Source organism: Leopardus geoffroyi, chromosome D3, assembly GCF_018350155.1.
Source record: "Leopardus geoffroyi isolate Oge1 chromosome D3, O.geoffroyi_Oge1_pat1.0, whole genome shotgun sequence".
Lineage (NCBI taxonomy): Eukaryota > Metazoa > Chordata > Mammalia > Carnivora > Felidae > Leopardus > Leopardus geoffroyi.
In genome coordinates, this window is record NC_059339.1 from 32,528,670 (window position 1) to 32,551,712 (window position 23,043).

The following is a 23,043-nucleotide window of genomic DNA, read 5'->3' on the forward strand; positions in this document are numbered from 1 at the left end:
GTGGGGGAGCGGTCAGAGACAGGAGACCCAAGATGGCACAGAGTGAGTCCTTGCACACGTGTGACGAGACCTGTGGGATGGACCCAGTGCACAGCCTATTCTCTGGGGCTGTAACTCCCAGGTGGGCACTGGTCTGCCCCCATGACATTTATACCCACACTAGAGTAATAGGGACAGCCCCATGAGATTTTCATTCAGCTAAGTGTATTTCATGTGAAAAAAATGTCCTTAGCCCAAGTCATGTCCCTTCTGCATTTTGGTGTCAAAATGTCATTTCTGTAATAAAATGATCGTGATGGGAAATGGCAGGGCTTTCTTTTTGCTTTTCTTTTTCGCTTGGCCACATACATGATTGACAAATCTATGTAGGTCACAAAAACAAAATTTTTTTGAGACGTTGCTGGTGTGTGGAATCTAGAAGTCTGGGAACCACGATAAAAGGCATGTCCCGGGGGCCCCTCTCCTGAGTCTTTCCTTAACCAAGAGGGAAAGAAGTGGGGGAGGGGGTGTTAGTCAACAAAGGGCAGCTCTTCATTCTTGCCTGATTAAAAGCAGAAAAACAAGTCATTGGGGACACCTGGGTGCTCAGTTGGTTAAGTGTCGGACTCTCTTGATTTTGGGTCAGGTCATGATCTCACAGTTTGTGAGATTGAGCCCCCACTCCCCTACCTTGGGCTCTACACCGTCAGTGCAGAGCCTGCTTGGGGTTCTCTCTCTCCCTCTCTCTCTCTGCTCCTCCCCAGCTAGCATATTCTCTCTCTCTCTCAAAATAAATAAATAATTAAAAAAAAGAAAAAGAAAGAAAGAAAGAAAGAAAGAAAGAAAGAAAGAAAGAAAGAAAGAAAGAACAAGTCATTGGTGAGAATCTCCAGAATTTCCAAGGCTCAATGAATTTCTCCAAGTACTAAATAGGAATCTCCCTTTCTCTCTCTCTCTCCCTCCCTTCCTCCCTCTCTTCTTTAAAAAAAATTTTTCTTTTAATGTTTATTATTTTAGAGTGCATGAGAGAGACAGCAAGCAGGGGAAGGGCAGAGAGAGAGACATAGAATCGGAAGCAGAGCCTGAAGCAGGGCTCGAACTCACAGACCAAAAGATCATCACCTGAGCTTAAGTTGGCTACTTAACCGACTGAGCCACCCAGGCACCCCTTTCTCCCTCTCTGTCTTTGTCTCCGTCTCCATCTCTCTCAAAATGCCCTTTCAGGGGTGCCTGGGTGGCGCAGTTGGTTAAGCGTCCGACTTCAGCCAGGTCACGATCTCACGATCTGTGAGTTCGAGCCCCGCGTCAGGCTCTGGGCTGATGGCTCAGAGCCTGGAGCCTGTTTCCGATTCTGTCTGTGTCTCCCTCTCTCTCTCTGCCCCTCCCCTGTTCATGCTCTCTCTCTCTGTCCCAAAAAGAAATAAAGGTTGAAAAGAAAATTTATAAAAAAAAAAAAAAAAAAAAAATGCCCTTTCAGGGGAAATTAAAAAAAAAAAAAAAAAGCCCACTGGAAAACATGGTTGTTGTATGAATATTCCAAAATTGGATTAGTCAGAAAAAGAAATCATGTGGTTGTTAGGAGAAAGGAGCCTGGCCTTTTCTGTGACATGGGCGACTGCGTCTCCTTTACTAAACTGTGGTAGAGGGCTGTCATTTGTGTTGATAGGGAGGCAGTATTATTCTCCAAAAAGAAAAGAAGATTGTGGTTTTTTTATCAATACTTAATGAACTAAAATTATAAAATTAAAAACGAAATGTTCTTCAACCTTTATGTTCAGTTGATAAATCGTGCTCATTTTTTCAACCACCTAATAATGTTGGGAAGTGAAATACAACTTTTCATTATTATTTTTTTTAATGTTTATTTATTTTGAGAGGGAGCGTGCAGTCATGTGAGTGGGGGAGAGGGAGATAGAGGGAGAGAGAAAATCTCAAGCAGTTTCCACACTGTCTTCCCAGAGCTCAATCTCACTAACAGTGAGATTATGACCTGAGCCGAAATCAAGAGTGGGCCATTCAACCAAATGAGCCACCTAGGTGCCCCTCCTTGTTCTTTAATCAGCACTCAATCTGTGTGTAAATTTGACTGATTAAATACCCCTAAACAACAGCATTTCCAAACTTGACTAAATTCTCTTAGATAGTTCAAACTATAGTTGAGTATGATATCTAATGCTTTCAAATACTTCAACTGGGAGTTTTTATAATTCTCAGAGGCAAAATTGCCCTGTACCCTCAAGTATTAGCTTGTCCATCTGATAAGTCAGACTTCAGAACCCAACAAATCAGGATCCCTAACCCTATCACCCATCCTAACTGCAGCCAAAGCATACATAAAATAGTTCAATGATTGCAAAACTTGCTACCACAACTATATAAGCAACTTAAACAAGCCCCCATATAATAGGCTGGAGTTCCTTCTTCATCTCAGAGTTAAAAGGGTGCTTATTGGCCACGGAGTTGGATCCCACATCCCAGGCCCTGGGCCTGCAGTGCCATAGGGGAGAGAGCAGGTGTGGGGTCTCAGGACTGGAGCAGAGGCCCAGTGAGTCAGGCTGGCACCCTCATTCCCAAAGACCTCCTTACCACCTGGTAACTCACTTCTTCGCCTTCTACCCCCCGATAACATTTTACCGCTGCATAGTCCCCACCTGCCTCTACCTGGTCCCCTATCCCCCTCAGAGGATCCCAGAGTCAGTCCTGCACCAGCAGATCAACTCTCTATGCCCTGATGCACACTGCATGGCAATAGTTGTCAAACAAAATACAAGCCTGGTATGTAATCAGGGGTTATCAGTACATATCATTTTCTGAACCTGTTATTAGAAATTTATATAAAGCTTTCCTGAAGCACGCCTCATACTGTTTGCCTCTTTTGAGGTTGTAATGGACTCAGGGGCTTTACAGAATGATTATTTTCTCTTTAATGCTCACACTGTCACAAGTGCAGCCCATGGGAGTCCCTTATTTAAATTAGCTCCTTTTTAGTCTTGAAATACCCTGTATCTTTGACAGCAAGCAAGCTGTGTCAGGCTGGTTTTCACTTTCCTTCTCTACAACATAGAATCAGCTGCTATGATTGAAAGCAGCAGAGAGGCCCTGGGAACGTGACACTGATTTAGGCTGCTTTAGTAAATATCAGAAATTCATATGTATGTGTCTAATTTTACCTCCATCTTTATTTACTGAGTACTCCTTTAAAAATTTTTTTATGTTTTTTTATTTTATTTTTGAGAGAGAGAGAGAGAGCACAAGTGGGGAAGGGGCAGAGAGAGAGAGGGAGACACCAAATCCGAAGCAGCTTCCAGGCTCTGAGCTGTTGGCACAGAGCCTGACGCGGGCTCGAACCCGCGGACGGCGAGACCATGACCTGAGCCAAAGTCGGATGCTCAACCGAGCCACCCAGGCGCCCCTGAGTACTCCTTAAAAAAAACTTTTTAAAAATTTATTCATTTTGAGAGAAAGAGAGAGAAGAAGCTTGAGTGGGGGAGGGGCAGAGACAGAGAGAGAGAGAGAGAGAGAGAGAGAGAGAGAGAGAGAATTTCAAGCAGACTTCATGATGTCAGCGCAGAGCCAGACTCAGGACTCTTTACAGGACTTGAACTCTCGAACCATAAGATCACGTCCTGAGCTGAAACCAAGAGTAGGATACTCAGCTGAGCCACTCAGGCGCCCAGGAAGCACTCTTTATTTAAAGCAATCTGATGTAAAATAAAAGAAAATTTTCAGTGTTTCCCTCCCTTTTCTGAGACACCGGCATCTCTCATCTGACATACCTGTATCTTCTCGCCAACTTCAGTGCATCATACTATACGTTAGTTTCCCCAACAACATGATTAAATCACATCACCTAACCTTTCTGTCACACAAATGTGCACCTATTTAGATCCTGGAACCCTCACTTGGGTCGCCTGCTCTTTTAAAGTCCTTATGTGTCTCATTGGCTATTGTTCTGGATTTGTCTGACAATCACCACACTCTATTAGGAGCCAGAGCTTATGGGGTTAGACACAGAAGACTGAAATGTAAAGATGCTTTCATATCTCTCATAACACCAAAATCAATAAGATGCCTTGTGACTATCAGGCATTAATACTTACAAACGGACTGTTCATATTACTTTACATACCAAACCACTGACTGCAGTTTTGGTACTGCAGTGTCTGTGCTTGTGGGTGGCAGAAAAAGAGAAAAGAGAGGGGACAGGCCTTTTTAGTCACTTTTGGCTCAGTTCACTTACAAACATTAATTCAACAAGCATGTGAGTTCCCACTACGTGCCATGCCCTGTTCTCTAGGCTCCAGGATCCCCGTCCTTGTTGGGATTACATTCTAGTGCCAGCAAATACACTGTGTTAACTAAAGCATGTTTGCTTCCAAAACCTGATTTAAGCATGTTCTAATTCCCCAGGAGACTGTAGGAGCAGAAAGAGGTCCCCTTACTCCCGATATATAATCCCTCTAACTGAAGTGCTATAGCATGGAACGCTTTTAACAGAGAACAATGCCTTCCAACGAAAAGGCAGGAATCTGGGACAGATTACTTATTGAGTCACTGAATTGCTATGAATGATTTTCCATTGAAATATAAATGTTAACATTCCAGGCTTTGCTGGCTTCATAGAGAGATTAGAAAGTAGGAATGTACTAAGAATGTGCACACAGGAGGACTCCAAGATTAAGAGAAGGAAGGCAACAAGAGGAGGGGCAGAGGACGCCTGGAGCTGGTCTGTGTCCAAGCACATCTAGATGGCTTCTCAAGGGCACATAGGCCTGTGCTCAAGGACATTCTCAAGGACAATGGTGGCCTGCACTCTGTTCTTTGCCTACAGATTTTATTTGATTTTTAAAAACTTTTTACGAGGTACACATACATTCAGAAAAGTACATATACCCTAAACATAGAACTCACCGAATTTTCAGCAACTGAACATACCTATGCAAACAATCCCAATTAAAAAGCAAGATTTTATTTTGGGCACCTGGGTGGCTCAGTCAGTAAAGCCTCTGACTCAATTTTGGTTCAGGTCATGATCTCATGGTTCATGGGTTTGAGCCCTGCATTTGGCTCTGTGCTGACAGTGCGGAGTCTGCTTAGGATTCTCTCTCTCTCCCTTTCTGTCTGCCCCTCCCCTGCTTGGGTTCTGTCTCTCTCTCTCTCTCAAAATAAGTAAATAAACACAAAAAAATAAATAAATAAAGGGGCGCCTGGGTGGCTCAGTAGGTTAAGCGTCTGACTTCGGCTCAGGTCATGATCTCATGGTTTGTGAGTTCAGGCCCCGCGTCGGGCTCTGTGCTGACAGCTCAGAGCCTGGATCCTGGATTCTGGAGCCTGGATTCTGATTCTGTATCTCCCTGTCTCTGCCCCTCCGCTGCTCATGCTCTGTCTCTCTCTGTCTCAAAATAAATAAAACGTTTAAAACATTAAAAAAAAAAACAAATAAAAAGCAAGGTTTTATTTTAATAATATGAACAATTTTGCATGTGACATGAAATCCAAAAGGTCAAAAGAGTATGTATGAAAGAAGTCTCCCTCCTACCCCATTTGCCAGTCACCCAGTTCTCCTTTCTAGAGAAAAAAAACATTGTTAATAGTTTCTCACCCAGTGGGTTTTATTTAGTTTAGAAAGAATTTTTAATTCCAGTATAGTTAACAGACAATGTTAGTTTCAGGTGTATAGGTGTGATTCAACAATTGTATACATTGCTCAGTGCCCATCAGAAGTGTGCTCTTAATCCCCTTTACTATTTCACCATTCCCCCTCCCCCCCCCCTCCTGTCTGGCAACCATCAGTTTGTCCTGTATAGTTAAGAGTCTGCTCTTTAACCAATGAGGGTTTTGTTTTAAGATTTTATTTAAATTTCTTTTTTAGCATTTATTTTTGAGAGACAGAGAGAGACAGAGTGCAAGCGGGGGAGGGGCAGCAGACTCTGAAGCAGGCTCCAGGCTCTGAGCTGTGAGCACGGAGCCCACCGCCCTGGCCTCAACCTGGGAACCTAGAGATCATGACCTGAGCCAAAGTCGGAAGCTTAACCAACTGAGCGCCCCAGGCGCCCCAAGATTATTTTAAAGTAATCTCTACACCCAAGGTGGGGCTGGAACTCACAAGCCCAAGATGAAGAGTCACATGACCTGCCCAATGAGCCAGCCGGGCGCCCCTAATGAGTTTTAAATCAGACTTTCTGACATCTGTAGGCTCTTTGCTGGGTGGGGGATGGGAGGGTGAAGTCCTCCCTTTATAGGAGCTAAATAAGACCCCTGAACCTGTCCCAGACTCGCCTGGCCTAGGCTGCCCAGAGACAACAGCCAAAAAGGGTCCAGGGCCGCGATTCAAGCAGCAGCCACGCCAAGGTCCGCCCCCACGCCCGCCTTGGCCCCCCCCCCCCCCCCCCCCCCCCCCCCCCCCCCGCCTTGGGTGACAGGTTGGGGGAAGGCGGGGCACAGACGCGGGGGAGGGGTGGGAAATCTGAGACTCGAGTCGTATGGGCCCCTGGCCATTAAAGAGGAAGCTTCCGGGCGGCCCAAGGGTGGGCAGAGGGCCATCGTCAGTCCTGGGAAAGGGGAAAGCAAGGAGGCCTAGAGGGCGGCCTTTCCCCTGGAGAGCGTGGAAGGAAGGCGGCGGCGGCCACGCCAAGGAGGAAGAGAGCAGGACAGGGTGGGGACAGCCCCTCCGGGGGCTTCTGGGGGCGGATCCCCGGGGTCTGGGGGTAACCCTTCTGGGTGTCCGGGGACTGTCCTCCCTCCGGGGTCTGGGGGCGGTGCTCTCCGGGGTGTCTGGGGACGGTCCTCTCGCTGGCCGGGCTGCAGCGTGGAGGACCCGGCGGGGTGGCGGCCCCGCCCCGCGATGCTTTTACTTTGGGGATCTCCAGGAGAGCCTTTAAAAATAGCCTGGCTGACGTGTGAAGAGCGGCTTCTATGGCAAGGGACGAGTGCCTGCTCTAGTGCAAGCTTGAGCGAGGATTGAGCGAGGAGGAGAAGGGGCCGAGGCCGCCCGCGGGGAGAAGCGTCAACGCCGCCGCCTGAAGTGGGGCAAAGGTCGCGCGTGGCACCCACCGCCTGCGGCGGCCCAGACGCTCTGGTTCTTGTGCCGGAAGCATTTTCACTCTCACCATAATAGGGAAAACAGAATTTTCCATAAAAGGATTTTGTTTTTCCCTTGAAGACGGTACACTTACCGGGTCATCTTTGGGCCTTCCCTTTCTTGATAAAGAAACTCGAAACAGTGACCTCTTTCATATATTCTAGTTAGCTCGTGTCAAATGAGGCTGTTTAACTCATCAGCATTTCGGTTAGGTTTGAAGCTGATTGTTAGATAACAGATAACTGATTTATGGACACCTGAGTTCAGTCCGGAGCTATGCCACCTCGGGGGTATTGAGTTTCTGGCCTCAGGTTTATCACCTCTTTGGGAAGATGAAACTAGCACCTTGGATGTAATCCATGACACCAATTTGCGTTACATTGTGAAATCCGTCGACGACTTTTCTAAGACTTCAGAGGAGGAAGAGACCCATGCGAATAAAAGAATCGGGGAAACATTCCAAGAAGAGGCCCATCTTCAAGTTTAGGTGAGATTTCAGTAAGTAGTCACTGGGTTACACTGAGTTGAACCTCCTGGAACCTTTTGTTGCCTTTTATAACCGGAAAGCAGGGTGTTAAGGGAAGGCTTTGCCCACACAGGGCTATGTACATCGCCCAGGTGAACGCACTCAAAGTCCCTGGCACCTCGGAAGCTCCCCTTGTGGGAGGGCTCACTGCTCGAGAAATCCCTACCCCCACCCCGAGGTAACCGCTGTCCCAACATTAACACCACGTGTCCATTTTGTTTCCTTTTGAACGTTCACGTATGTCCTCTGTGCCAGCTCTCAGGCTGCCGCCTCTCGGTTCCAGACCCACGCTCCCGTCGGCCTCGCGCTGCGGGCGAGGCTGCCTCAGCGCCATCCCTCTGTCCCCTGTCCCTTGATACCCAGACTCCCCTGGAAACCAGCTGCAGGGAACCTGCAGCTCGCAGGAGAGGGGAGGGACTTGCTTCTTCCTGCTGGCTTCCTGTTGGCTCCCTTCCCTGCCAACGTCACCCTAGCAACCTGCTCCCCCCCCCGCCCCCCGCCCCCCCTCCCCAGTGCCAGCAGCGCTTTCCGGCAGCAGTAATGGAGTCTAGTTTGTAATTTTCGCAGCAGTTAGAGAACCCCTCTGAGCGCCCCCCAAGACACCGGTCCCAGCACCAGACGGTTGGGGAGGGGGCTGCCTCCAAGCTTCTGGATTTCAGGAATTTCAGTTTTTTTCTTCTTGTGCCCCAGTCCTAGGAGGTGGTAGCTACCTCCCTGATACCTGTTTTTGACTTTTAGTCATCTAGTTAATACCTTTATACCTAGTTAACTGTTCTTTATGATACATCCTGTCTATTGGGTTAGCTGGTGTGGTTTCTCTCTCCTTACTGGTTGCTGACTATAGAATCTATTCTGGGTTAATTTGTGCCTGGCTTCTTTCATGCATCGTGGGAGTTAGACTCAGCTGGCTTATTACACGCAGCGATAGTTCATGGATTGTCGCTGCTGCTTATCACTCCGTGGACACACCGCCTTTTATTTATCCAAATACTGTTGTCATATTTTCAGTTTGAGCTATGACATGATGCTGTTGTGAATATTGTTGTACGTGATTTTCAATGCCTAATGTGCGTGCATTTCTGTGTGTCCCAGCGTGGAAACGCACGATAGGGCATGCATATGTTCAACTTCAGTAGATCACGTACATGGTTTTCTAGAATGGTTGCACCGGTTACACACCCATCAGCGGCAGTGGAATGAGAGTTGGCATGTTGCACATTGTAATGAGTTCTCCATACCACAAACTTAAAAATGTTAGCTATTCTGGGGCGCCTGAGTAGTTCAATTGGTTAAGCTTTCAGCTCAGGTCACGATCTCACCGTTTTGTGTTCGAGCCCCACATAAGTCTCTGTGCTGACAGCGCAGAGTCTGCTTGGGATTCTCTATCTCTCTCCCTCTCTCTCTCCCCCTCCCCTCCTCATATTGTCTCTTTCTCAAAATAAATAAACTTAAAAAAATTTTTTTTTTAAATTTAGCTCTTCTGGTATATGTGCAGTGGTATCCTAGTGTATATGTCATCTGCATAACAACTTCCCCCCAAATTTGGTGGCTTAAGAAATTCATTATCTCACAGTTTTTGTGGATCACCATTTCTTTGGGAGAGACTTAGCAGGGCAGTTCTGCTCAGGGTCTTTTACTCAGATTTTGGCTAGAGGCCCCAGTTGCTCTTGGTGTTGGCCTCCCTAAAGCTCCTTGGGCAGCCACCTAACATGGCAGCCCATGGTCCTGTCCGAGTGATCCAAGAGAGGGGGCGAGGGGGAAGCCACACACTTCGATCTGCTTTATTCTCTGTTGGAAACCAGTGTTTACTCCGAGACTGCCCTCAAAGGAACTAGTCCCCATGTCTTGAAGGGAGAAGTCGCAAAGAATTTGTGGACTTTAAAACCCTCATGCACACCATGGTTTTCATTGACAGCTGGTTATTAACAGAATTGAGATTGCCCATTTGAGTATGCTCTTTGGTGAAGTGTCTGTTCAAACCTATTGCTCATTTTTTCTCTTGATCGTTTTTTTATTTTTATTTATTTATTTATTTATTTATTTATTTATTTTTCTTTATCGTTTTTTTAAAAATTGATTTGTCGGAGTTCTTTGTCTATTCTGGGCACAAGCTCTTTGTGAGAAGTAGGTGTTGCCAATATCTACTCAGTCATGGGAAATTTCTCCTTTATGCCTTTCAGCGTTTTCAAATTTCTTGCTGTTCGCACATGCGACTTTTATATTTTAAAATATCTTTAACAAGTAAAAGCTCTAGCTAGTGGCAGACCGACAGGGAAGCAGACGCAGAGTTAAAACATCAATGGATGTGAGGGAAGGAAGGCAGTAGGTGCTGGCAGGACAGCTATTCACTGGAAATTAGTCACTGACCTGAACATTCCAAACTCTTGTTTCTTTGGAAACATATGAGGGCAGACATTTAAGAAGACTTAATTAATAAGTTTCTGTTTTCTGTCCCAGATTTTGGAGATGACTCCAAGGATAACATATTATGTTCCCTACCTTCCCAAAAAAGGGTTACCTCATCCCCAGGGATGCAAATGTTTTCAGTTCTACTGTTTGCTTGCTCACAAAAAAAATGCATAGCCCCGAGCTGAAAGTGTGAGCAGGAACACTGTATTTATTTGTAAGAAACTAGCGAAGCAGCAGAATTTCTACGTTGGCTGATCTCAACAATCTCTAATCAACGTCCCCTTTCTCGAGGTTTCCTTCAGAATTGATTTATCTTTAATTTGTTATGGGAAAGCCTTCTCCATTATAAACCCTTCACCAATTAATACAAATATTTTCAGATATCCTAATTCTTGGTACTTTGTTGTCCTTTGGCACTTAATCTAAAACTCTGTCTTGAAAGAATTCTTAAGTTTTCAGAGCCCAAAATGATAGGAATGGAACAATATTATTTGTGAGGTCAATGAGTGTTTTTAAACAGTTTAACCTGAGAAATAAAATTAAAAGCCTCCAGATTTTGTCTTCCCTACTTAGTGTCTCTTGGAATCCTGCTGAACGATCTCTTTCCTAACCCAACCCCTTACCTGGTTAGGATCTGCTGTTTGAAACATAATGTGAAGAGGAAACTTATTTTAACACTGTAGGGATCTGGGAAGTCTCATCACAGTAGAGGGCAGCTTGCGCCACCTGCTGGGGACATTAATAGTCCTTGTATCCTCGGCATGAGTCTAATTAGTTCACAACCTGACCACTTTTAGTATTTCTGATTGACGATTATTTGCCTTGAGACCCTTTGTCTTTATGCTTCAGAGAAAAGCAAAATATAACTTACCCTAGAGACAAAATAAATTTAAACCAAAATCTATAGCGTTATCCCAGCCAACATCTGCTCCTACCCCAAAGGATGTCCTAAGGAGTGGCTCAGATAATAGGCAGAGCTGAGAAATAGCTAATTTCTTTAGGGTGATCACAGTGGTGTGTGTGTGTGTGTGTGTGTGTGTGTGTGTGTGTGTGTGTGTGTTTGCGCATGCGCATGGTCCCACCAAACTGATGTCCTTCCCTCCCTCTCTTCCTTCCTTCCTTTCTTTTTTCATCTTTGTGTTTCTTCTATTTCTTTCCCTCTTTCCTTCCTTTGACCCACTCTCATTCATTCCCCCTCTTCCTCCTCCTTCTCCATATTCTTTCCCTTTTCATCTCCCTTCCTCTCTTTCTCTCTTTCTCTAATAAACAAAACAATTTTTTGAGAATCTGATATGCATCCAGAACAAAAACTGTGAGCGAAATAGCTCTAGGTATATTCTTTTGTTGGCTAACTTCCCAAGTTTCAGACTCCTGCAGAATTCTGTGCTGTGAGCTGAGGAAACACAAGGAGCCAAATACTCAGTGTTCATGTGGTTCTTGGGTGCTGGGCTCAGAGTACCCCGTCACTAGCCAGTCTGTTGGGGCCTCTGCTCCCTAAAGAGCCAGAAAGAGTGCAGTCAGAGACCTGGGCCTGGAGGTTCCAACTTGGCCCTCATGACTTGTCAGTATCAGTTGTTTCTTTGAGCACTATCTAGCCTGCAGCAGTGTTGAGTCCCCAAACTCTCTACTGTCTGCTGGATTCCTGCCCCCTCACCCCGCCCTTTCCCCCACACCTGTACTCCTCTCTGTCCCCCACCCTTGTACTGGGAGCACCCCTACTCTATGATGGTCTGGACCACTGGTCTTCTCAGCTTGGTCTTCCCTGCTCCTACTCTTGAGCCTTAGCCAGACCCCACCCAACCACCCAAGGATAGACTTCATTAGCTCTGTGCTCCTCAAGGAAGAGTTTAACAATGAATTGACTCCCCTTGAATACCAGACCCACTGCTTTCTTTGCTTAGTTACAACTGGTTGCTATTCCAAACTCAATCTAGCTGATCCAACGGTGAGTGCCTTAAATCCTTATTTTCTTCCTGATGTGATGGCAGTTTCCATACTGATGACTCTAGTAGGTTTTACTTGCAGGGATTTAAGAAAATTCCTTTATCTAATCTGAATTGGAAACCCAGTGAACTAATTTCATAATCTCTGGGTCTGTTTCTTTATCAGAATGGGTTAGCACGCATCATAGGAGGGGATGAGTCTTAGGGTCACAAGTAAGACTTCCTGTACTTTGTGCTCTCAGAGCAGTCTAAAAGTTACATTACTTTTTCTTTTTACTGTTATTGAACATAGGGGGAGAGTGATTGTGTCTACTCTTGACAGGTGTTTGCGATAATTAATATTTGAACATATCTACATGAGAGTAAAAAGCAGTCTCCTTTGTCTTCCATTTCTTTTGTAAAGTTATGAAAATAATTTTAAAACTGTGTTGACTCTTACGTCTTCAGAGAAAATTGGTCAGATTTCTTTGAAGATCTGCACTTTATTCTGTCCTCGCTTTTGAAATGACACCTACTATCGTGTGAGGCAAAGCAGGCAGTTTTGATCCTTTCTTACGTGAAGGTATAGATGGCACCAGAGCTGAAGTCCATCACGGTTGATTTAAACAATTATAAATAATTACCAAAGCAAATGAAATAAGCTAAAGTTCTACAAGTGTCACAACACAATCAAGTACTTTCTTATGGACTGGTGAGGGCAATAGTCAAGAAACCATAAAGAATCTTGGAGGTTTTCAAATTATCTAGTGGGATTTCTTTGTTGACATATTCAATAATATACATTGAAGTGAAGGCTGGGTCGCATTTTAGTGACAAATCAGAAGTCCCAGCCCTCACTCTGACTGGCTAGTGACCTTGGATACGTTACCTAACCTTTCTAAGTCTTAGTTTCCACGATTGTAAAAAAAAAAAAAAAAAAAGTGATAAGAACAGGGTTCATCTCATGGGATTATGGGTCTCACTTAATTGTCTTAAACGAGCTATTAGTGTTTAGTATGGGGCAAGGTGTATAGTAAGGGCTCAATAAATGTCACTTAATGAAGCAAATTAGTTTCACATTCCTTTCTGTAATACGTTACTGTGGTAGTCAGCCTCCTGATATTCATGCCCTTGTAGAGTCCTCACCCATACTGTACCAGAGTTAGTCTGTGTGACCAATAGAACATGGCAGAAGTCAGTGTGTTACTTCTGTGATCGGGCTATAAAAGGCTATGGCTTTCACCATCTTGGGCTCGCCTCATTTGGGGGGAGACATTCAGGTTGCTGACAGTTTGGCTACTGGCAAGGAACTGGGGTATTTGGCCAATAGCCAGGGGGAACCGGACGCTGCCATCAAATATGTGAGTGAGCTTGGAAATGGATTCTCTAGCCCCCGATGATGGCAGCCCTAGCTGGTGGCTTAACGGCAACCTCATGAGAGACCCTTGCCCCAGATCCCCAGAGCCTAAAATAGTGGTGCATGTCACAGCTGATGATGTCTTAGATTTCAAGAAATATTCTCATTTGTCTAAATCACATCAAAGTCACATGGTCAATCTCCCCCCCCCCCCCGAACCACACTTCTTAAACTGCCACAATCTTCATTTTTAGAAAAAAATGAGTGTATATCTAAAACAGAGATGCCTAGGCACATTTGCCATCTGGAGGGATTTTGGCAATTACTGACCAACTGTGAAACCAACTTATCATTGTGCGATTGTTTACATCGGAGGTGTTGCAAGGGATGTTGATTATGGTGAAGAGGAGGTGATGGCTTAGAACCCTGTAAAAGTGTTCTGGGAAGGCACGGAGAAAAAGGCTGCTGATTATGGGTCCACAGGATAAAGCCTGGGTATACAGGGACTTTATCCTGTGGCTCATCAGTCTCATCCACAAGTCACTGGTAGGTTGGCCACTGATGTCATGGGATAGAATGAAGCCTGCGGGCAGGGTGTCTCTCTCTCTCTGTGCTCCCTCCCCACATCCCACATCCACATCAGCTAGTGTTGGACGTAGTGTGAGGTGAGGTGAGGGAGGGAGGAAGGAGGTAAGGAATATAAATGAGGTGCTTCCAAATTTCTCCATGGTAACAAGAAGATAGTTTGTCAGCAGGGAAAATTTGGATCCCTGGAATTAGACTTTTAGGTGTTTGTTTAAAACTAATGCAGATCACCAACGTGCTCATAACGCGTTTACTAGTTCATCAGAAAACCCACGTACTAATTGTAGGGTATGGTCCAACAGAACTTTCACGAGCTCCATATTTGTTACATAATTATCATTTCTGCTTTGACAATGCCCTGCAGTCTCTCCCCTCTCTATTTTCTCTCCATCACCCTAGTGTAGTGCTTTGGCTTCAGCCTTTTGGCTGACCCTCCATCCAAGCACCATAATGTTGGCACATCAAGGTTCCTAAAGCACTACTGTTTAGTGCTTGCAAACTGCAATAGATGCTGTGGTTACTGGAATGACGCCCCTTCCTCCGCCAAAGATGTTCACATTCTTATCCCTAGACTCTGTGTATATGTGACCTTACATGGCAAAAGGGAATTACAGTTGTAGATGCAATTAAAGTTGCTGTGGTAAGATAAGAAAGATATTTGGTCTCTGTCCCCACTTCCTGAAACAGTGCTCCTACAACTCTTAGAATTCCTAAGTGAGGAGGTGTTCCAAGGAGGTGACTCTTGCTACCCCAGATAGCATCAGGGTAAGAGCCAGTTGCCAGAAAAGTCAAGAGTTGATTAGAATCTTGGAATTTTCAGCCTCATCTCCCCAACCTCTGGGGAGGAGGGGAGGACTAGAGATTGAGATTGTTGCCAAAGGCCACAATCATGCTTACATAGTAAAACTTCATAAAAATCTAAGGAGATTCCAAGTTGGCAAACACATCCATGTGCTGGGAGGGTGGCACATCTCATCTCCACAGGGATAGAGGCTCCTGCACTCGGGGTACTTCTGGTTCTTGCCTTATGTGCCTCTTTATTTGGCTGTCTTTGTATCCTTTAAAATTTAATAGCAAGGATAGCAGTTTCCTGAGTTCTTGGAGTCATTGTGTATGTGGGGTTGTATTGTGGGAACCCCTGACTTAAAATTTTTTTTAGTGTTCATTTTTGATAGAGAGAGAGCACACAAGTGGGGAAGGGGCAGAGAGACACAGAATCTGAAGCAGGCTTCAGGCTCTGAACTGTCATCTCAGAACCAGAAGTGGGGCTTGAACCCATGAACCATGAGATCATGACCTGAGCTGAAGTTGGATGCTTAACTGACTGAGCCACCCAGGCACCCTGGGGGAACCTCTGACTTTGTAGCCAAGTCGAAGAGAAGTGAGGCTAACCTGGGCACCCGATACTTGCAACTGGTATCTGAAATGAGGGAAGTCTTGTGGGACCAATCTTTAAACCTGTGGAGTCTGATGCTAACTATGGATAGTTAGTGTCAGAATTGAATTGAGTTGTAAGACACTCAGTTGGTGTTAGAAAATTGGAGCAGTAGCGTTTGGAAAGATGCTACATGTTTGGTGTTAGGAGGAAAAAAGATCCTCAGTTTTTGATCAGCTGACCTTGAAAAGGGGAAATTGTCCTGGATTATCCATGTGAGCCCATAAAATCACATAAAATCCCTAAAAGTAGAAGAGGGAGGTGGAAGAGGAAGTCAGAATAGTGTCATGGGAAAAGGATTAGATCCATCATTGATGGCTTTGAAGATGGAAGAAGTGACCATGAGCCAAAGAATATGGATGGCCTCTCAATGCTATAAAAGGCAAGGAAATGGATTCTCCCCTAGAGCCTCCAGAAAACTCAGTCTTGCCAACATCTTGATTTTAGCCCAATGAGACTCATGTAGGACTTACAACCTACAGAAGTGTAAGATAATAAGTCTGCTTTTCAAGCCACTGTATTTGTTGATAATTTGTTGCAGCAGTAATAGGAAACTAATACAGATACCATTTCAATCTTGGTCTTATGTTACATTAGACAATACCCTACTTCCTCTATCTTATCCAAAGTCTACCTACCTTAATGCTTAAATTTCTTTTTGCCTTTCTTTCCAGAGTTAACATTTCTTGAGCATGTATTTACAATCGATGTTCATTATCCTTGGATCCTATATTTCTGAATTTGCCTACTTCCTAAAATTTATCTGTAACCCCCAAGATCATTCACAGATACATGCAAGTGACAAAAAAGGTAAATTTCCCACTATGTGTATTTCCAGTTGAGGTCACACAAGACCTTCTCTGTGGCCTTGTTTCAGCTCTCATGCTGTGAAGAAGAATCCTTTCGGAGTCTATTTAGTGGCCTGTGTTTTGCATCTTTGTGCTTTTTGTTGGCTGTCTTGTTTACAACAGGCCCCAAGTGTAATGCTGAAGTGTGGTCCAGTGTTCCTAAGCTTAGCAAGAAGGTGTGATATGCCTTATAGAGAAAGTGCCTGTGTTAGATAAGCTTCATTTAGGACATGCCGAGGGTGCTGTAGGCTGTGCCCTAAAGGATAATCCATCAACAACATGTATTAAAGAAGGTGTCTTTAAACAGAAACACACATCACACAAGGTTCTGCATTGATTTGCTAATGAAAATGTTTTGATCAGTGGCGTACAGGAACCTAACCTAACATTTCCTTTAAGAACAATGGCTCAGTATTCACTAATTCAGTGAATCCTCAAAGAAAGAGAAATTATTGCATTCACTCATACAAGCTAACACATTATTTTTTAAAGCAGTCTCTACCCCCAACGTGGGGCTCAAACCTACCACCCCAAGATCAAGAGTCTGATGCTCTACTGATTGAGCCAGCCAGGTGCCCCAGACTAACACATTGCTGATACGTAAAAACTACTTAATAACTGTTGATTGATTCTGGGGGGAAAAGCAGAGCAGATCATTTTTTTTTTTGTGTGATGAAGTTATGTGGTACGTTTTGTGGTTTGTTTGGCATATAGTGATTTTTATTTGTTGTATACAAATATCTTCCCATGCCTGGCTTAACTAAGGCTAAGAATGAAGTGCTCACAAACATGTCACTGTTCCCTAATAACTTTTTGGTTTATGTAGGATGTATTTGTGTGAATAAAACTAGAACGTGTCTATATTAAAAGATCAAGGGCTCAACCTTCTCATTTTGGGTGGGAGAATATTTCCTCTCATTTAGCTCAATAATTGTCAGCTTTTTATTTTTAGTATTATTATTATTTAAAATGTTTGTTTGTTTTTGTGAGAGAGAGAGAGAGAACAGGGGAGGAGGAGAGAGAGAGGGGGACAGAGGATCTAAAGTAGGCTCTGCACTGACAGCAGAGAGCCTGACCTGGGGCGTGACCCCATGAACCACAAGATCATAACCTGAGCTAAAGTGGGATGCTCAACCAACTGAGCCACTGGCCATAAAGCCAATTTTCAGTTTTTTAATCATATAACCTTAAAGGGATTTTGAAAAACTGTACCCCCTCACCCACATTAATAGTCTTCGAATAATTTCTTTATAAGTTTAAATAGTTGCTACTCTGATGCAATTGTCAACACATTTCAATGAAACTGTTACATCTGTCTTTTAAATATATCCAAGGAAATATAAGTGTCATTGTGATTTATACCCACCTATATACATTTAAAAAAATGAACATGCTTATTTATTTATTTATAAATTTTATTTATTTACTTTTTAATTTTTCCTTTTATTTTAATTTTTTTAAATTTACATCCAAATTAGCATATAGTGCAACAATGATTTCAGGAGTAGATTTCTTTTTTTTTTAATTTTTTTTAATGTTTTATCTATTTTTGAGACAGAGAGAGACAGAGCATGAACAGGCGAAGGTCAGAGAGAGAGGGAGACACAGAATCTGAAGCAGGCTCCAGGCTCTGAGCTGTCAGCACAGAGCCTGACGCAGGGCTTGAACTCACTGACCATGAGATCATGACCTGAGCCGAAATCAGACGCTTAACCAACTGAGCCACTCAGGCGCCCCCAGGAGTAGATTTCTTAGTGCCCCATACCCCATACCCATTCCCCCTCCCACAACCCCTCCCATAACCCTCAGTTCTCCATATTTATGAGTCTCTTATGTTTTGTCCCCTTCCCTGTTTTTATATCATTTTTGTTTCCCTTTCCTTATGTTCATCTGTTTTGTCTTTTAAAGTCCTCATATGAATGAAGTCATATGATATTTGTCTTTCTCTGACTCACTAGTTTCACTTAGCATAATACCCTCCAGTTCCATCCATGTAGTTGCAAATGGCAAGATTTCATTCTTTTTGATTTCCGTGTAATACTCCATTGTGTGTGTGTGTGTGTGTGTGTGTGTGTGTGTGTGTATATATATATATATATATATATATATATATATATACCACATCTTCTGTATCCTTTCATCCATCGATGGACATTTGGGCTCCTTTGCATACTTTGGCAATTGTTGATAGTGCTGCTATAGACATGGGGTGCATGTGTCCCTTAGAAACAGCACACCTGTATCCCTTGGATAAATGCCTAGTAGTGCAATTGCTCGGTCGTTGGGTAGTTCTATTTTTCGTTTTTTTGAGGAAACTCCATACTGTTTTCCAGAGTGGCTGCACCAGTTTGCATTCCCATGAGCAGTACAAAAGAGATCCTCTTTCTCCGCATCCTGGCCAACATCTGTTATTGCCTGTGTTGTTAATGCTAGCCATTCTGACAGGTATGAGGTGGTATATCATTGTAGTTTTGATTTGTATTTGCCTGATGATGAGTGATGTGGAGCATTTTTTCATGTTGGCCATCTGGATGTCTTCTTTGGAGAAGTGTCTATTCATGCCTTTTGCCCATTTCTTCACTGGATCATTTGTTTTTTGGGTGTTGAGTTTGATAAGTTCTTTATAGATTTTGGATCCTAACCCTTTATCTGATATGTCGTTTGCAAATATCTTCTCCCATTCTGTCGGTTGCCTTTTAGTTTTGCTGATTGTTTCCTTTGGTGTGCAGAAGCTTTTAATTTTGATGAGGTCCCAGTAGTTCATTTTTGCTTTTGTTATCTCTTTTTTTTAATGTTTATTTATTTTTGACACAGAGAGAGAGACAGAGCCAGAGTGGGGGAGGGGCAGAGAGAAAGGGAGACCCAGAATCTGAAACAGGCTCCAGGCTCCGAGCTGTCAGCACAGAGCCCAACATGGGGCTTGAACTCATGGACAGCGAGATCATGACCTGAGCCAAAGTCAGATGCTCAACCGACTGAGCCACTCAGGCGCCCCTAACATGCTCTTTTTAAAGTCAGAAATCTTACATTTTCTTTTCATCTTGAAATAATATTTCTATTACATACACTTGTTTTTGAAAGTCTTTTATTGATTTCTACATGAAGACATGTATATAAATGAAAATTCAATCTTTAGAAAGTCTCCTCTAACCATTAGGCTTTAGGTGTTTAATCATCTCTTTCCAGTAATCCAGAGTGAGGTTGATGAGAAATGGTTTGTATCCTTAAGGAGAATACATTTTTCTTGGGAAGGCAAAACTCACATGTAGAAAACAGTAAGATGACTGTTGAGCAGTGCTTGCAGAGTTGATGCATGGACTTTTAGGAAGAGGGCGGCCACCAGGAGTTGGAGTACCTGGGCCACCAAGCTGGAGTTGCTTGGGTACAGAAAGGACATTTTCAAATCTGTATCAGGATAAGTTGCTTTTTTTTTTTTCTGAGTGAAATATCCAAGTCCATCTTAATAATTAATTCAAGATGAATTATTTTAAGATGGCCCAATGAAATTCTGTTTAAGGCATTGTGCTAATTTCTGGGGATACAGCAGTGAATAAAGGATTTAAAATACTCCTACAGCCTGGTCTTTTTCCTAGTGGTGACATTGGGGACAAGAATATCCCTAGAAAGATCATCACTAAAGGGGGAACAGGCAGAGAAAAATGACAGGAACAGCAAACAGTATAAGAAGCTAATATTAAAAAAAATAAAAAGGTAATTACTTACTGGAATTAGTAATATATTTTTCTTCTGATTCATTTACCATAGTTGAAAATGCATTCTCTTTTCTTCTGAAACTGGCTGGGTCTACATATGAAAAGTAACTGAACTATGACATGACCTATAAACTAATTAAATTGTTTCAATTACTCTGGATTGCCACAGGGATTGCCAATGATTAACACAGTATCAAAGGCGAGTTTATGTGTCATAATGCAATCTGAGGTCTCTTTCGTATAAAACCCAAGATTTATTTTTATTTTTATTTTTTTTTATTTTTTATTTTCTTCCAATATGTGAAATTTATTGTCAAATTGGTAAAACCCAAGATTTAAAGCTTTTTAAAAACTTCTTTCTTTCTTTCTTTCTTTCTTTCTTTCTTTCTTTCTTTCTTTGAGAGAGAGAGAGAGAGAGAGAGAGAGAGAGAGAGTGAAAGCGAGCCCAATGTGGGCTCCATCTCATGAACTGTGAGATCATGGCCTGGGCCAAAATCAAGAGTTGGATGCTTAACCAACTGAGCCGCCTAGGTGCCCCATCTAACATTTTATATTTAGTAAAGGGTTTAATCCTCACAACAATATTATGAAGTAGATATTGGTATCATTCCCACTTTACAGATCCAGAACAAGGGATTAAGGAACTTGTCTAAGACCACACAGTTAATGAGCGGTAGAGTTGGGCCTTAGGTCCAGGAGGTTAGTCCCACAGTTGAAATGCCTAACTACTGCACTAAACATAAGGTTGCGTAGAGTCATGGCGACATATCCGGTTACATCCAGTTCCAAGTCATCGGATGGCACCCGTTCCAGGCCATTTCAAGAACTTTGTAAGCTCCAGGCTTGTTTCAAATTAAAAATCCCATTGCATTATATTAAACATTAAAATGCTTCCACACCCATATTAAAAACTATATATGTATTTGTATTGTTGCTGTAATACATTTGGAAGGATTTCAAAAAGAGCACTTTTGCTCTTGAAATTACTTAATCTTGAATAATATTCAGTCTATACTTGACTGATTTCTTGACAATCTCTGGGCACACTCGGGGATTTGATCAAAGCGAGAAAAAATGTTTTTATGAGCAATAACGTTTTTATGAAAACTCAAGTTTCCAATGAATAAATTGGATACATTTCATAGTGTTAACGAAACACATTAACTCCAATTTCACAGTTTTCCTTTCTGTATTTTAGAATTAAAAGTTATTATAAAATAAAACCCAGGCACAGGAAACCACACAGACCAAATGTGTGGGCTATGAATTATTATAAAGCAAACACTCTTGAAACCACCACTCAGGTCAAGAAGTGCAACTTTTCCAGACACCCCAGAACCCCTTACCCAGTTGCTGTTCTCAGTCACATCACTCTGCCCCCCAAAATAACCATTATCCTGACTTTCATAATAATCACTTCCCTATGCGTCTTTGTAGTTTTACTACCCACATAGACAATGTAGTTTGGTCTTGTCCATTTTTTATAGGTCTTTTGAGCTTCTTTTAATTTATTTTTAAGTTATTTTGTTTTTATTTATTTATTTTTGAGAGAGATAGAGAGAGAGAGAGAGAGAATCCCAAGCAGGCTCTTTGCTGTCAGCACAGATCTTACCACTGTGAGATCATCCCCTGGGCTGAACCCAAGAGTTGGACGCTTAACTGACTAAGCCACCCAGGTGGGGTTTTTTTTTTTGTTTGTTTGTTTTTTGGGTTTTTTTTTGGTGTTTATTTAAATTCCAGTGAGTTAACACAGTGCAATATTAGTTTCAGGTTTACAGTTTCGTGATTCAACACTTATATATGACCCCTGGTTTTCGTCATAGTTTCTTTTAATTTAAAAGCTCCATTTGCGGGGCACCTGGGTGGCTCAGTCGGTTGAGCGTCTGACTTTGGCTCAGGTCATGATTTCACGGTTCATGGGTTCAAGCCCCACGTTGGTCTCTGTGCTGACAGCTCAGAGCCTGGAGCCTGCTTCGGATTCTGTGTCCCCCTCTCTCTCTGCCCCTCCCCGCTCATGCTCTGTCTCTGTCTCTGTCTCTCTCTCAAAAGCGAATAAAGATTAAAAAAAATTTTTTTCAAGCTCCATTTGCCATCCTCTCCTTTCCTTACAATCTATTTGTTGAAGGCCCGTAGAGTTTGTCCTGTAGAATTTCCCACAGCCTGGATTTTGCTGGTAGCACACTCACACCCAGTTTAACATGTTCCTCTTTCCTCAGTAGGCCATGCACGTTGTCACCTTGATCGGAAGCTTGATCGGCTTCTTCCCCTTGGCAAGAACAGAAGATGGTGTGTTCTTTCCTCAGGCAGAAGAGACCTAATGCCTGATGTGTAATGCTAGAACTTGTCACTGCTCAGTGATATTAATTCAACAGGAGTTACAAAGTAGACATAATCTAATTATATCCTGTCTTTTTCATCTATTCACTTGGAATACTTCCATAAAACATTTCGAGATCAACTCTTTACTAACCCAGTGTACAGTTCATATAAGAAAGCCTGGGTACATTTTAATTCTTTCTCTTTATTTGTTTGCTGTGTTGATTATATTTTCATGGTGCAGTTCAAAAATTAGTTTCTTATTTTATTATCTATTTTCAAAAAATGTTTATTTACTTTCAAAGAGGTTGAATGGGGGAGGGGCAGAGAGAGAGAGAGACAGAGAGACAGAGAGACAGAGAGAATCCTAAGCAGACTCCTCTGTCAGCATGGAGCCCAATGTGGGGCTCAAATTCACAAACCTGGAGATCATGACCTGAGCCTAAATCAAGACTCACATGCTTAACTGACTGAGCCACCTAGGTGCCCCCCAAATTAATTTTTTAAAACAATATTAATATGAACTCATGGATTTCAAGGTATCTCATGGTTTTTAACTCATTGTAATTATTATCTTTGTTGAGGTTCAGATATCCTGATCTTTGACCTGAGCCTTTTCAAGTTGCCTTTAAGTCTTTTAGATATCACCCTAGTAATCTTGGATAGACCTTTTTGTCTACTTTGTAACCCCTGTTGACAAAGCAGGAAAGAACATCCAATGAAATAAAGACAGTGTCTTCAGCAAGTGGTTCTGGGAAAACTGGACAGCCACATGTGGAAAAATGAACCTGGACCACTTTCTTACAACATACACAAAAATGAACTCAAAATGGATAAAAGACTTAAATGTATGGAAGCTATCAAAATCCTCG

At 42.9% G+C, this 23,043-nt stretch overlaps 1 protein-coding gene across 7 annotated transcripts in view; it reads left to right on the forward strand.

The window, feature by feature from the left end:
* The first annotated feature begins 6,471 nt into the window (after positions 1-6,471).
* The window catches only part of MPPE1 (metallophosphoesterase 1), a 56,424-nt gene continuing 39,852 nt past the window's right edge, over positions 6,472-23,043 (forward strand). For 4 of the 7 annotated variants that reach the window (XM_045459235.1, XM_045459244.1, XM_045459236.1 and 1 more), the window contains exon 1: positions 6,472-7,558. The gene's annotated coding sequence lies outside the window, so the exon portion shown is untranslated. The remainder of the gene's footprint in view (positions 7,559-23,043) is intronic. The other 3 variants (XM_045459238.1, XM_045459239.1, XM_045459240.1) reach the window with 1 other exon arrangement.